Below are 14,354 nucleotides of genomic sequence, written 5' to 3'. Positions count from 1 at the left end.
GAAGAGGGGTTTCTCATCCAGGGGCCAAGCTGGCAACCCTTGGGCCGCATTTTTTTCGTCCAAGTGTTGGGCGGGGGCTTCGAAGAGGGGTTTCTCATCCGGGGGCTGCATTTTTTTTGTCCAAGTGCCGGGCGGGGCTCCGAAGAGGGGTTTCTCATCCAGGTGCCAAGCTCGGCAACCCATGTGCCGCATTTTTTTCGTCCAAGTGCTAGGCGGGGCTCCGAAGAGCGGAAGTGGAAGTGGGGTTTCGGGCATTACCCTCGAGCCACCTTTCCGTCCGAGAGTTTAGTGAGGCTTTTTACCGTTGCAGCTCCCCATGTCCGAACTGGGGATTTCTGGGTAGGGGCTTCGGGTGCGCATTACATTTTTGCCCAAGCGTCCCAGTGGGGTTTCTGGTGCGCTCCGAAGTGGGGTTATTGGAGCGGCCCCCTCTTTTTTTGTCCGAGCGTTTGGTGGGGTTTCTCGCATTGGGGCTTCCCAGGCCCCGGTTGTTGGGTGCGCACCCACCCTGGCGTGCACGAAATCGGAAGTTGGGTTAATTGCCCGGTTTGCCTCGAGTGCGCACCTTCGCCAGGGCGGGCTCAAGATGGCACCCGCGTTCCGTTTTTTTCACTATCTTTCAAAACGGAAATTTTAAAATCTCGTTTTTTTTTTTTTTTTGCCTTTTCTGGAAATTAGTGAAGGCAGCGCATCAAAGGTGCGCAATGCTGGTGCGAACCCGGGAGCGCTCCGATGTGTGCTCCAAGGTGCGGCGTGCACGAAGTCCGAGCCCGGTTTGCCCCGGGTGCGCACCTCGCGTGCACCTTCGCCGGGGTGAGCACCTTGGTGTGCAGACCTTGGCTGGGTTGCGCGCCCTGGTGCGCACCAAGGAGCGCTCTGAAGTGTGCTCCAAGGTGCGGCGTGCACGAAGTCGGAGCCCGGTTTGCCCCGGGTGTGCACCTCGCGTGCACCTTCGCTGCGGTGGGCACCTTGGCTGGGTTGCGCGCCTTGGTGGGCACCATGCAGTGCACGAAGTCGGAGCCCGGATTGCCCCGGGCGCGCACCTCCGCCAGGGTGGGCACCTTGGTGCGCACAACTTGCCTGGGCTGCGCACCAGGAAGGGCTCAAGATGGCACCCGCGTTCCGTTTTTTTCACTATCTTTCAGAACGGAAATTTTAAAATATCGTTTTTTTTTGCCTTTTCTGGAAATTAGTGAAGGCAGCGCATCAAAGGTGCGCAACGCTGGTGCGAACCTGGGAGCGCTCCGATGTGTGCTCCAAGGTGCGGCGTGCACGAAGTCGGAGCCCGGTTTGCCCCGGGTGCGCCCTGGTGGGCACCATGGTGCGCACCAAGGAGCGCTCCGAAGTGTGCTCCAAGGTGCGGCCTGCACGAAGTCGGAGCCCGGTTTGCCCCGGGCGTGCACCGCGGGTGGGCACCTTGGTGCGCATGCCTTGCCTGGGCTGCGCACCAGGGCGGGCTCAAGATGGCACCCGCGTTCCGTTTTTTTCACTATCTTTCAAAACGGAAATTTTAAAATCTCATTTTTTTTTGCCTTTTCTGGAAATTAGTGAAGGCAGCGCATCAAAGGTGCGCACCTCGCTGCCCACCACGGTGCGCAACGCCGGTGGGCACCCGGGAGTGCTTCGAAGTGTGCTCCAAGGTGCTGCGTGCACGTTGTCGGAGCCCGGTTTGCCCCGGGTGCGCACCTCGCGTGCACCTTCGTCGGGGTGGGCACCTTGGCTGGGTTTGCCCCGGCTGCGCTCCGAAGCGGGGTTATTGGAGCGCCGCCTCTTTTTTTGTCGGAGCGTTTGGTGGGGTTTCTCGCATTGGCTCTTCCCAGGCCCGGTTGCCACCCTGGCGCGCACGAAGTCGGAAGTAGGGTTAATTGCCCGGGTGCGCACCTTTGCCAGGGTGGGCACCTTACCTGGGCTGTGCACCAGGGCGGGCTCAAGATGGCACCCGCGTTCCGTTTTTTTCACTATCTTTCAAAACGGAAATTTTAAAATCTCCTCTTTTTTTTGCCTTTTCTGGAAATTAGTGAAGGCAGCGCATCAAAGGTGCGCACCTCGCTGCCCACCTTGGTGTGCTCTGAGGTGCGCACCCGGGAGCGCTACGAAGTGTGCTCCAAGGTGCGGCGTGCACGTTGTCGGAGCCCGGTTTGCCCCGGGTGCGCACCTCGCCTGCACCTTGGCCGGGGTGGGCACCCTGGCTGGGTTTGCCCAGGGTGCGCTCCGAAGCGGGGTTACTGGAGCGCCCCCTCTTTTTTTGTCAGAGCGTTTGGTGGGGTTTCTCGCATTGGCTCTTCCCAGGCCCGGTTGTTGGGTGCGCTCCCACCCTGGCGCGCGCGAAGTTGGAAGTTGGGTTAATTGCCCGGGCGCGCACCTTCGCCAGGGTGGGCACCTTGGTGCGCACACCTTGGCTGGGCTGCGCACCAGGGCGGGCTCAAGATGGCACCAGCATTCCCTTTTTCTCACTATCTTTCAAAACGGAAATTTTAAAATCTCGTTTTTTTTTGCCTTTTATGGAAATTAGTGAAGGCATCGCATCAAAGGTGCGCACCTCGCTGCCCACCTTGGTGTGCTCCGAGGTGCCCACCACGGTGCGCTCCGAGGTGCCCACCACGGTGCGCAACGCCGGTGCGAACCCGGGAGCGCCCCGATGTGTGCTCCAAGGTGCGGCGTGCACGAAGCCGGACCCCGGTTTGCCCCGGGTGCGCACCTCGCGTGCACCTTGGTGCGCACACCTTGGCTGGGTTGCGCGGCCTGGTGGGCACCATGGTGCGCACCAAGGAGCGCTCCGAAGTGTGCTCCAAGGTGCGGCGTGCACGAAGTCCTAGCCCGGTTTGCCCCGGGTGCGCACCTTCGCCGCGGTGGGCACCATGGCGTGCACGAAGTCGGAGCCCGGTTTGCCCCGGGTGCGCACCTCGCGTGCACCTTCGCCGGGGTGGGCACCTCGGCTGGGTTGCGCGCCCTGGTGCGCACCAAGGAGCGCTCCGAAGTGTGCTCCAAGGTGCGGCGTGCACGAAGTCGGAGCCCGGTTTGCCCCGGGTGCGCACCTTCGCCGCGGTGGGCACCCTGGTGCGCACCATGGCGTGCACGAAGTCGGAGCCCGGTTTGCCCCGGGTGCGCACCTCGCGTGCACCTTCGGCGGGGTTGCGCGCCCTGGTGCGCACCAAGGAGCGCTCCGAAGTGTGCTCCAAGGTGCGGCGTGCACGAAGTCGGAGCCCGGTTTGCCCCGGGTGCGCACCTCGCGTGCACCTTCGGCGGGGTTGCGCGCCCTGGTGGGCACCATGGTGCGCACCAAGGAGCGCTCCGAAGTGTGCTCCAAGGTGCGGCGTGCACGAAGTCGGAGCCCGGTTTGCCCCGGGTGCGCACCTCGCGTGCACCTTCGCCGCGGTGGGCACCATGGCGTGCACGAAGTCGGAGCCCGGTTTGCCCCGGGTGCGCACCTCGCGTGCACCTTCGCCGGGGTGGGCACCTCGGCTGGGTTGCGCGCCCTGGTGCGCACCAAGGAGCGCTCCGAAGTGTGCTCCAAGGTGCGGCGTGCACGAAGTCGGAGCCCGGTTTGCCCCGGGTGCGCACCTCGCGTGCACCTTGGCGCGGTGGGCACCATGGCGTGCACGAAGTCGGAGCCCGGTTTGCCCCGGGTGCGCACCCCGCGTGCACCTTCGCCGGGGTGGGCACCTCGGCTGGGTTGCGCGCCCTGGTGCGCACCAAGGAGCGCTCCGAAGTGTGCTCCAAGGTGCGGCGTGCACGAAGTCGGAGCCCGGTTTGCCCCGGGTGCGCACCTCGCGTGCACCTTCGCCGCGGTGGGCACCTTGGCTGGGTTGGGCACCATTGAGCGCTCCGAAGTGTGCTCCAAGGTGCGCACCATGGCCCTCCAAGGTGCGCAGCATGGCGTGCACGAAGTCGGAGCCCGGTTTGCCCCGGGTGCGCACCTCGCGTGCACCTTCGCCAGGGTGGGCACCTCGGTGCGCACACCTTCTCAATGTTTTCTTGCCTTTTCTGGAAATTGGTGAAGGCAGCGCATCAAAGGTGCGCACCTCGGTGTGCTCCGAGGTGCGAACCCGAGAGCGCTCCGAGGTGCCCACGAAGTCGAAAGTCGGGTTAATTGCATTGTTTTCCCCGGGTGCGCTCCGAGGTGCGCAACATCGGTGCGCACCAAGGAGGGCTCCGAAGTGTGCTCCAAGGTGCGCACGATTCGGAGCTCGGTTTGCCCGGGGTGCGCACACCTTGGCTGGGTTGCGCACCCTTTGTGCGCTCCAAGGTGCGCACGAAGTCGGAGCTCGGTTTGCCCCGGGTGCGCACCTTCGCCAGGGTGCGCACCTTGATGCGCACGCCTTGGCTGGGCTGCGCACCTTGGTGGGCGCCATGGTGCGCACCTTTCGTGCGCTCCAAGGTGCGCACGAAGTCGGAGCTCGGTTTGCCCCGGGTGCGCACCTTGGTGGGCGCCATGGTGCACTCCGAGGTGCCCAAGATTGGTGCGCACCAAGGAGCGCTCCGAAGTGCGCTCCAAGGTGCGCAGGTGCGCGCGAAGTCGAAAGTTGGGTTAATTGTCCGGTTTGCCTCGGGTGCGCACCTTGCGTGCACCTTCGCCAGGGTGGGCGCCTTGGTGCGCACACCTTGGCTGGGCTGCGCACCCGGGCGCGCACACCTTGGCACCCGCGTTTCCTTCATTTTAAATTTTTTTTTTTTACAATCTCTCAAGTGGGAAATTCTATAATCTCAACTTTTTTTGCCTTTTCAGGAAACTTTTGAATGGAGCGCATCATTGGTGCGCTCCGAAGTGTGCTCCAAGGTGCGCACCTCTGGTGTGCTCCAAAGCTCTCTCTAGCTGCGTGCACCTGCCCCGGCCGCGCACCCGGCCCCGCCCAGCTTCGCTCACCTGTCCCGGGCGTCTGGTGCGGAACCTTAGAGTAAGAAACATCACCGTGCACCTTGGCCAACGTGCGCGACTCGACCGAGCGCGCACTGGCCGAGGTGCACACCGATTTCACCTGGGTGCGCGCGCAGCACCTCGGGCGCACCGGGGTGCGCGCACAACGCCCGGGTTGCACCGTGGCCTGTGTGCTCGGGGCGCCTCGGGTGCGCGCTCGGTGTCGCCCCCCGCGCGCGCGGTAGTGCGGGCAGCGCACCCCGGCCCGGCCCGGCCCCGACGAGAACGCAAACGGGCAAAAGGTTTATTCAAATAGCATTGCGACGCCCGGCGAAAAACTAAAAAAGGGTGCAACACCGGGACTTCCCGGGAGGTCACCCATCCCAGTACTACTCCGGCCCAAGCGCGCTTAACTGCGGAGTTCTGATGGGATCCGGTGCACTAACGCTGGTATGATCGCACCCGTTATGAGCTTGTCGCAGTGTGTACTTAGCAAACCGCGACCCACGTGCGAATCCACCCCGGCCACCCACCCCCGTCGAGGTGCACACCCTCCCTCGCGAAGTGCGCCCCGTTCGCCAAGTGTGAGCCCTGCCCGGGTGCGCGCACCTTGCTAGGGCGTCGGGTGTGCACCCGGCCCGGCCTACGTGCGTGCACCTGGACGGGGCGTCGTGTGCGTGCAGTGTCCCGTCTGCAACGCGGTGCCCACACACCACCTCGGGCGCAACGACCTGCGCTCACATGTGGGCCGAGTGCACCTTGGTGCATGTTCGGGGCGCCTCGGGTGCACGCTCGATCTTGCCCCGGTGCACCAAGGCGCTCGGTTTGCCCCGGGTGCGCACTTGGTGCAAGGTGGGCACCCAAAATAGGGATCAAGCACCAAAACACAAGTTTCGGGATGCAAAATGGGACCCAAGGACCACAAATGCGTTCCAAGACCCATGATGGGTCCACGAGAACAAAAATGTGTTCCGAGACTTAATAAACAAATATTGGGTTTTAGGAGAAGAAACATGCTCTGATGCCCAAAACGAGAATCGACCCCGAAAAGGCCACAGGCCAAAAGTGGGATGCGAGACAAAAAAAAATGGGACCCGAGGACCAAAATTGGGTTCCCAGGTCGAAGACAGGGCAACCGGACAAGAAACGACCTCTAAGGCTCGAAATGAGTCCCGACGACTAAAACTTGACAAGAAGCACCCATCAGGCACCCAACTCGACACCCATGGGATGCCGACCCACCCGGGCTTCCACCTAGCACACCTTGGCACCCACCCACCCTCGCACCCAACCTCGCACCCAACTTAGCACCTTTGAACCCACATTGGCACTCACCCTGACCCTGGCACCTTGGAACCCACATTGGCACTCACCTTGACCCTGGCACCCACCTTTGCACTCACCTTGGGACCCACCCTGGCTCCCACCTCGGCACCCACCCAGACACCCACCTTGGTTCCTTGGCACCCACCTTGGATCCTTGGCACCCACCCCGACACCCACCTTGGCACGCAACTTGGCTACTTGCCACCCACCTTGGCTCCTTGACGCCCACCCCGACAACCACCCCGTGACCTACCCTGGCTAGGGTTGGTGCACACCCACCCTGGTGCCCACCTTGGCACCCACCCCATGACCCACCTTGGCACGCACCTTAGTACCCACCCCGTTACCCACCCTAGGACCCACCCCGTGACCCACCTTGGCCAGGGTGGGTGCCTTGGTGCGCACAACTTGCCTGGGCTGCACACCAGGGCGGGCTCAAGATGGCACCCGCGTTCCGTTTTTTTCACTATCTTTCAAAACGGAAATTTTAAAATCTCGTTTTTTTTTTTTTTTTGCCTTTTCTGGAAATTAGTGAAGGCAGCGCATCAAAGGTGCGCAATGCTGGTGCGAACCCGGGAGCGCTCCGATGTGTGCTCCAAGGTGCGGCGTGCACGAAGTCCGAGCCCGGCTTGCCCCGGGTGCGCACCTCGCGTGCACCTTCGCCGGGGTGAGCACCTTGGCTGGGTTGCGCGCCCTGGTGCGCACCAAGGAGCGCTCTGAAGTGTGCTCCAAGGTGCGGCGTGCACGAAGTCGGAGCTCGGTTTGCCCCGGGTGTGCACCTCGGGTGCGCACCTCGCGTGCACCTTCGCTGCGGTGGGCACCTTGGCTGGGTTGCGCGCCTTGGTGGGCACCATGCAGTGCACGAAGTCGGAGCCCGGTTTGCCCCGGGCGCGCACCTCCGCCAGGGTGGGCACCTTGGTGCGCACAACTTGCCTGGGCTGCGCACCAGGAAGGGCTCAAGATGGCACCCGCGTTCCGTTTTTTTCACTATCTTTCAGAACGGAAATTTTAAAATATCGTTTTTTTTTGCCTTTTCTGGAAATTAGTGAAGGCAGCGCATCAAAGGTGCGCAACGCTGGTGCGAACCTGGGAGCGCTCCGATGTGTGCTCCAAGGTGCGGCGTGCACGAAGTCGGAGCCCGGTTTGCCCCGGGTGCGCCCTGGTGGGCACCATGGTGCGCACCAAGGAGCGCTCCGAAGTGTGCTCCAAGGTGCGGCCTGCACGAAGTCGGAGCCCGGTTTGCCCCGGGCGTGCACCGCGGGTGGGCACCTTGGTGCGCATGCCTTGCCTGGGCTGCGCACCAGGGCGGGCTCAAGATGGCACCCGCGTTCCGTTTTTTTCACTATCTTTCAAAACGGAAATTTTAAAATCTCATTTTTTTTTGCCTTTTCTGGAAATTAGTGAAGGCAGCGCATCAAAGGTGCGCACCTCGCTGCCCACCACGGTGCGCAACGCCGGTGGGCACCCGGGAGTGCTTCGAAGTGTGCTCCAAGGTGCTGCGTGCACGTTGTCGGAGCCCGGTTTGCCCCGGGTGCGCACCTCGCGTGCACCTTCGTCGGGGTGGGCACCTTGGCTGGGTTTGCCCCGGCTGCGCTCCGAAGCGGGGTTATTGGAGCGCCGCCTCTTTTTTTGTCGGAGCGTTTGGTGGGGTTTCTCGCATTGGCTCTTCCCAGGCCCGGTTGCCACCCTGGCGCGCACGAAGTCGGAAGTAGGGTTAATTGCCCGGGTGCGCACCTTTGCCAGGGTGGGCACCTTACCTGGGCTGTGCACCAGGGCGGGCTCAAGATGGCACCCGCGTTCCGTTTTTTTCACTATCTTTCAAAACGGAAATTTTAAAATCTCCTCTTTTTTTTGCCTTTTCTGGAAATTAGTGAAGGCAGCGCATCAAAGGTGCGCACCTCGCTGCCCACCTTGGTGTGCTCTGAGGTGCGCACCCGGGAGCGCTACGAAGTGTGCTCCAAGGTGCGGCGTGCACGTTGTCGGAGCCCGGTTTGCCCCGGGTGCGCACCTCGCCTGCACCTTGGCCGGGGTGGGCACCCTCGCTGGGTTTGCCCAGGGTGCGCTCCGAAGCGGGGTTACTGGAGCGCCCCCTCTTTTTTTGTCAGAGCGTTTGGTGGGGTTTCTCGCATTGGCTCTTCCCAGGCCCGGTTGTTGGGTGCGCTCCCACCCTGGCGCGCGCGAAGTTGGAAGTTGGGTTAATTGCCCGGGCGCGCACCTTCGCCAGGGTGGGCACCTTGGTGCGCACACCTTGGCTGGGCTGCGCACCAGGGCGGGCTCAAGATGGCACCAGCATTCCCTTTTTCTCACTATCTTTCAAAACGGAAATTTTAAAATCTCGTTTTTTTTTGCCTTTTATGGAAATTAGTGAAGGCATCGCATCAAAGGTGCGCACCTCGCTGCCCACCTTGGTGTGCTCCGAGGTGCCCACCACGGTGCGCTCCGAGGTGCCCACCACGGTGCGCAACGCCGGTGCGAACCCGGGAGCGCCCCGATGTGTGCTCCAAGGTGCGGCGTGCACGAAGCCGGACCCCGGTTTGCCCCGGGTGCGCACCTCGCGTGCACCTTGGTGCGCACACCTTGGCTGGGTTGCGCGGCCTGGTGGGCACCATGGTGCGCACCAAGGAGCGCTCCGAAGTGTGCTCCAAGGTGCGGCGTGCACGAAGTCCTAGCCCGGTTTGCCCCGGGTGCGCACCTTCGCCGCGGTGGGCACCATGGCGTGCACGAAGTCGGAGCCCGGTTTGCCCCGGGTGCGCACCTCGCGTGCACCTTCGCCGGGGTGGGCACCTCGGCTGGGTTGCGCGCCCTGGTGCGCACCAAGGAGCGCTCCGAAGTGTGCTCCAAGGTGCGGCGTGCACGAAGTCGGAGCCCGGTTTGCCCCGGGTGCGCACCTTCGCCGCGGTGGGCACCCTGGTGCGCACCATGGCGTGCACGAAGTCGGAGCCCGGTTTGCCCCGGGTGCGCACCTCGCGTGCACCTTCGGCGGGGTTGCGCGCCCTGGTGCGCACCAAGGAGCGCTCCGAAGTGTGCTCCAAGGTGCGGCGTGCACGAAGTCGGAGCCCGGTTTGCCCCGGGTGCGCACCTCGCGTGCACCTTCGGCGGGGTTGCGCGCCCTGGTGGGCACCATGGTGCGCACCAAGGAGCGCTCCGAAGTGTGCTCCAAGGTGCGGCGTGCACGAAGTCGGAGCCCGGTTTGCCCCGGGTGCGCACCTCGCGTGCACCTTCGCCGCGGTGGGCACCATGGCGTGCACGAAGTCGGAGCCCGGTTTGCCCCGGGTGCGCACCTCGCGTGCACCTTCGCCGGGGTGGGCACCTCGGCTGGGTTGCGCGCCCTGGTGCGCACCAAGGAGCGCTCCGAAGTGTGCTCCAAGGTGCGGCGTGCACGAAGTCGGAGCCCGGTTTGCCCCGGGTGCGCACCTCGCGTGCACCTTCGCCGCGGTGGGCACCATGGCGTGCACGAAGTCGGAGCCCGGTTTGCCCCGGGTGCGCACCCCGCGTGCACCTTCGCCGGGGTGGGCACCTCGGCTGGGTTGCGCGCCCTGGTGCGCACCAAGGAGCGCTCCGAAGTGTGCTCCAAGGTGCGGCGTGCACGAAGTCGGAGCCCGGTTTGCCCCGGGTGCGCACCTCGCGTGCACCTTCGCCGCGGTGGGCACCTTGGCTGGGTTGGGCACCATTGAGCGCTCCGAAGTGTGCTCCAAGGTGCGCACCATGGCCCTCCAAGGTGCGCAGCATGGCGTGCACGAAGTCGGAGCCCGGTTTGCCCCGGGTGCGCACCTCGCGTGCACCTTCGCCAGGGTGGGCACCTCGGTGCGCACACCTTCTCAATGTTTTCTTGCCTTTTCTGGAAATTGGTGAAGGCAGCGCATCAAAGGTGCGCACCTCGGTGTGCTCCGAGGTGCGAACCCGAGAGCGCTCCGAGGTGCCCACGAAGTCGAAAGTCGGGTTAATTGCATTGTTTTCCCCGGGTGCGCTCCGAGGTGCGCAACATCGGTGCGCACCAAGGAGGGCTCCGAAGTGTGCTCCAAGGTGCGCACGATTCGGAGCTCGGTTTGCCCGGGGTGCGCACACCTTGGCTGGGTTGCGCACCCTTTGTGCGCTCCAAGGTGCGCACGAAGTCGGAGCTCGGTTTGCCCCGGGTGCGCACCTTCGCCAGGGTGCGCACCTTGATGCGCACGCCTTGGCTGGGCTGCGCACCTTGGTGGGCGCCATGGTGCGCACCTTTCGTGCGCTCCAAGGTGCGCACGAAGTCGGAGCTCGGTTTGCCCCGGGTGCGCACCTTGGTGGGCGCCATGGTGCACTCCGAGGTGCCCAAGATTGGTGCGCACCAAGGAGCGCTCCGAAGTGCGCTCCAAGGTGCGCAGGTGCGCGCGAAGTCGAAAGTTGGGTTAATTGTCCGGTTTGCCTCGGGTGCGCACCTTGCGTGCACCTTCGCCAGGGTGGGCGCCTTGGTGCGCACACCTTGGCTGGGCTGCGCACCCGGGCGCGCACACCTTGGCACCCGCGTTTCCTTCATTTTAAATTTTTTTTTTTTACAATCTCTCAAGTGGGAAATTCTATAATCTCAACTTTTTTTGCCTTTTCAGGAAACTTTTGAATGGAGCGCATCATTGGTGCGCTCCGAAGTGTGCTCCAAGGTGCGCACCTCTGGTGTGCTCCAAAGCTCTCTCCAGCTGCGTGCACCTGCCCCGGCCGCGCACCCGGCCCCGCCCAGCTTCGCTCACCTGTCCCGGGCGTCTGGTGCGGAACCTTAGAGTAAGAAACATCACCGTGCACCTTGGCCAACGTGCGCGACTCGACCGAGCGCGCACTGGCCGAGGTGCACACCGATTTCACCTGGGTGCGCGCGCAGCACCTCGGGCGCACCGGGGTGCGCGCACAACGCCCGGGTTGCACCGTGGCCTGTGTGCTCGGGGCGCCTCGGGTGCGCGCTCGGTGTCGCCCCCCGCGCGCGCGGTAGTGCGGGCAGCGCACCCCGGCCCGGCCCGGCCCCGACGAGAACGCAAACGGGCAAAAGGTTTATTCAAATAGCATTGCGACGCCCGGCGAAAAACTAAGAAAGGGTGCAACACCGGGACTTCCCGGGAGGTCACCCATCCCAGTACTACTCCGGCCCAAGCGCGCTTAACTGCGGAGTTCTGATGGGATCCGGTGCACTAACGCTGGTATGATCGCACCCGTTATGAGCTTGTCGCAGTGTGTACTTAGCAAACCGCGACCCACGTGCGAATCCACCCCGGCCACCCACCCCCGTCGAGGTGCACACCCTCCCTCGCGAAGTGCGCCCCGTTCGCCAAGTGTGAGCCCTGCCCGGGTGCGCGCACCTTGCTAGGGCGTCGGGTGTGCACCCGGCCCGGCCTACGTGCGTGCACCTGGACGGGGCGTCGTGTGCGTGCAGTGTCCCGTCTGCAACGCGGTGCCCACACACCACCTCGGGCGCAACGACCTGCGCTCACATGTGGGCCGAGTGCACCTTGGTGCATGTTCGGGGCGCCTCGGGTGCACGCTCGATCTTGCCCCGGTGCACCAAGGCGCTCGGTTTGCCCCGGGTGCGCACTTGGTGCAAGGTGGGCACCCAAAATAGGGATCAAGCACCAAAACACAAGTTTCGGGATGCAAAATGGGACCCAAGGACCACAAATGCGTTCCAAGACCCATGATGGGTCCACGAGAACAAAAATGTGTTCCGAGACTTAATAAACAAATATTGGGTTTTAGGAGAAGAAACATGCTCTGATGCCCAAAACGAGAATCGACCCCGAAAAGGCCACAGGCCAAAAGTGGGATGCGAGACAAAAAAAAATGGGACCCGAGGACCAAAATTGGGTTCCCAGGTCGAAGACAGGGCAACCGGACAAGAAACGACCTCTAAGGCTCGAAATGAGTCCCGACGACTAAAACTTGACAAGAAGCACCCATCAGGCACCCAACTCGACACCCATGGGATGCCGACCCACCCGGGCTTCCACCTAGCACACCTTGGCACCCACCCACCCTCGCACCCAACCTCGCACCCAACTTAGCACCTTTGAACCCACATTGGCACTCACCCTGACCCTGGCACCTTGGAACCCACATTGGCACTCACCTTGACCCTGGCACCCACCTTTGCACTCACCTTGGGACCCACCCTGGCTCCCACCTCGGCACCCACCCAGACACCCACCTTGGTTCCTTGGCACCCACCTTGGATCCTTGGCACCCACCCCGACACCCACCTTGGCACGCAACTTGGCTACTTGCCACCCACCTTGGCTCCTTGACGCCCACCCCGACAACCACCCCGTGACCTACCCTGGCTAGGGTTGGTGCACACCCACCCTGGTGCCCACCTTGGCACCCACCCCATGACCCACCTTGGCACGCACCTTAGTACCCACCCCGTTACCCACCCTAGGACCCACCCCGTGACCCACCTTGGCCAGGGTGGGTGCACCCACCCTGGTGCCCACCTTGGCACCCACCCATCCTAGCACCCAGCCTGTGACCGGGCTTGGAACCCAACCTTGCACCCGTCTTGGCCAGTGTGGGTGCGCACCCATCCTGGCACCCACGTTGTGACACACCCTTTAACCCACGCACCCTAGCAGCCACGTTGGCACCCACCTTGGAACACAACCTAGCAACTTGGCACCCACCCCGTGACCCACCTTGGCATCCACCATAGCAGTCGCCCACTTGGCACCCACCTTGGAACCCAAGTTGGCACCCACCTCGGCACCCACCTTGACACTTGTGGACCCACCTTGCCACTCACCCTAGCATCGACCCATCCTAGCACCCACCCTGGCACCTTTGCACCCTAGCACTCACCCATCCTAGCACCTAACCTGTGACCCACCTTGACACTCACCCTCGCACCCACCTTGGAACCCAACCTAGCACCCACCCACCCTGACACCAACCCTAGCACCTACCCACCCTTGCACCCACCCTGTGACCCATCTTGGCACCCACCCATCCTACCACTCAACCTATCACCCACCTTCTCACCCACCTTGGCATCCACCTTAGCACCCACCCACACTGGCACCTTGGCACCCACCTCGGGCAAGGTGGGTGCACACCCACCCTGACACCCAATTTAGAACCAACCGAGCATGTTACCCACCTTGGCACCCACATTGCAGCCCACCCTAGTACCCACCCTATGACCCACATTGGCATCCACACCCTAGCACCCAGGCACCTCGACACCCGCCTTGACACGCACCCTAGCACTAAACCTGTGACCCACCTTGGAACTCACCCTAGAACCCACCCACCCTGTGAACCACCTTGGCATCCACCTTAGCACCCACCCACCTTGGCACCCACTCTAGCACTCACCCATCCTAACACCCAACTTGTTACCCACCTTGGCACCCGCCCTCGCGTCCACCTTGAAACCCACCCTAGCACCCACCCACGCAGGAGCCCACCTTGGCACCCAACCTAACACCCACGCATCCTGGCACCCAACTTGTGACCCACCTTGGAACCCACCCTAGTACCCACCTTTGAACCCACTATATCACCAACCCACCTTGGCACCCACCCTATGACCCTCTTTGGAATCCACCCTAGCACGCACCCACCCTGGCACCCACCATGGAGCGCACCCTAGCACCCACCCACCTCGGCACGCACCTCAACACCCACCTTGGTGTGCGCACTGCGCCAACCTCTCAAAGACCCTATGTGGTGCGCTCCAAAGTGTACACCTTTGGTGCGCTCCAAGGTGCGCACCTTTGGTGCACACCGAGGTGCACACCAAAGTGTGCACCGAGGTGAGCACCAAAGTGCACTCCAAGGTGCACACCAAGGCGTGCACCTTTGGTGCGGTCAATGCAAACGAATTCGGAAGTTGGGGTCGATGTCCTAATCGCTGCTGCAGACTACACGTATGAGAATCGGACAAATAGCTTTATATAGGGGAGGTGTTGCGTTTGATGGGTCGACTCCCCTGGTTGTGTGCACTGCACCAACTTCAAAGACCCTGTCTTGTTTAAGAAGTCAAAAGTTGGGGTGGATGTCCTAATCATTGCTGCAGTCTACGCATGTATGAGAATCAGACAAATAGCTTATATAGGGGAGGTGTTGCATTCGGTGGGTTGACTCCCCTGGTTGTGCGCACTGCGCCAACCTCAAAGACCCCGCATAGCAGAAGAAGTCGGAAGTCGGATTTTGGTGAGCACCA

General features: G+C 62.8%; 2 non-coding genes across 2 annotated transcripts; both read right to left on the bottom strand.

Annotated features, from left to right (window-relative positions):
• Nucleotides 1-5,200: 5,200 nt before the first annotated feature.
• Nucleotides 5,201-5,319, bottom strand: LOC131861919 (5S ribosomal RNA). The gene has a single exon (XR_009360949.1). It is a non-coding gene; the product is annotated as a 5S ribosomal RNA (ribosomal RNA).
• Nucleotides 5,320-11,235: 5,916 nt separating this feature from the next.
• LOC131861918 (5S ribosomal RNA) lies at nucleotides 11,236-11,354 on the bottom strand. Its single transcript, XR_009360948.1, has one exon. It is a non-coding gene; the product is annotated as a 5S ribosomal RNA (ribosomal RNA).
• Between the last annotated feature and the right edge of the window lie 3,000 nt (nucleotides 11,355-14,354).

This window comes from Cryptomeria japonica, unplaced genomic scaffold, assembly GCF_030272615.1.
Source record: "Cryptomeria japonica unplaced genomic scaffold, Sugi_1.0 HiC_scaffold_34, whole genome shotgun sequence".
Classification (NCBI taxonomy): Eukaryota; Viridiplantae; Streptophyta; class Pinopsida; order Cupressales; family Cupressaceae; genus Cryptomeria; species Cryptomeria japonica.
This window is presented reverse-complemented; position numbering and strand designations above follow the sequence as displayed.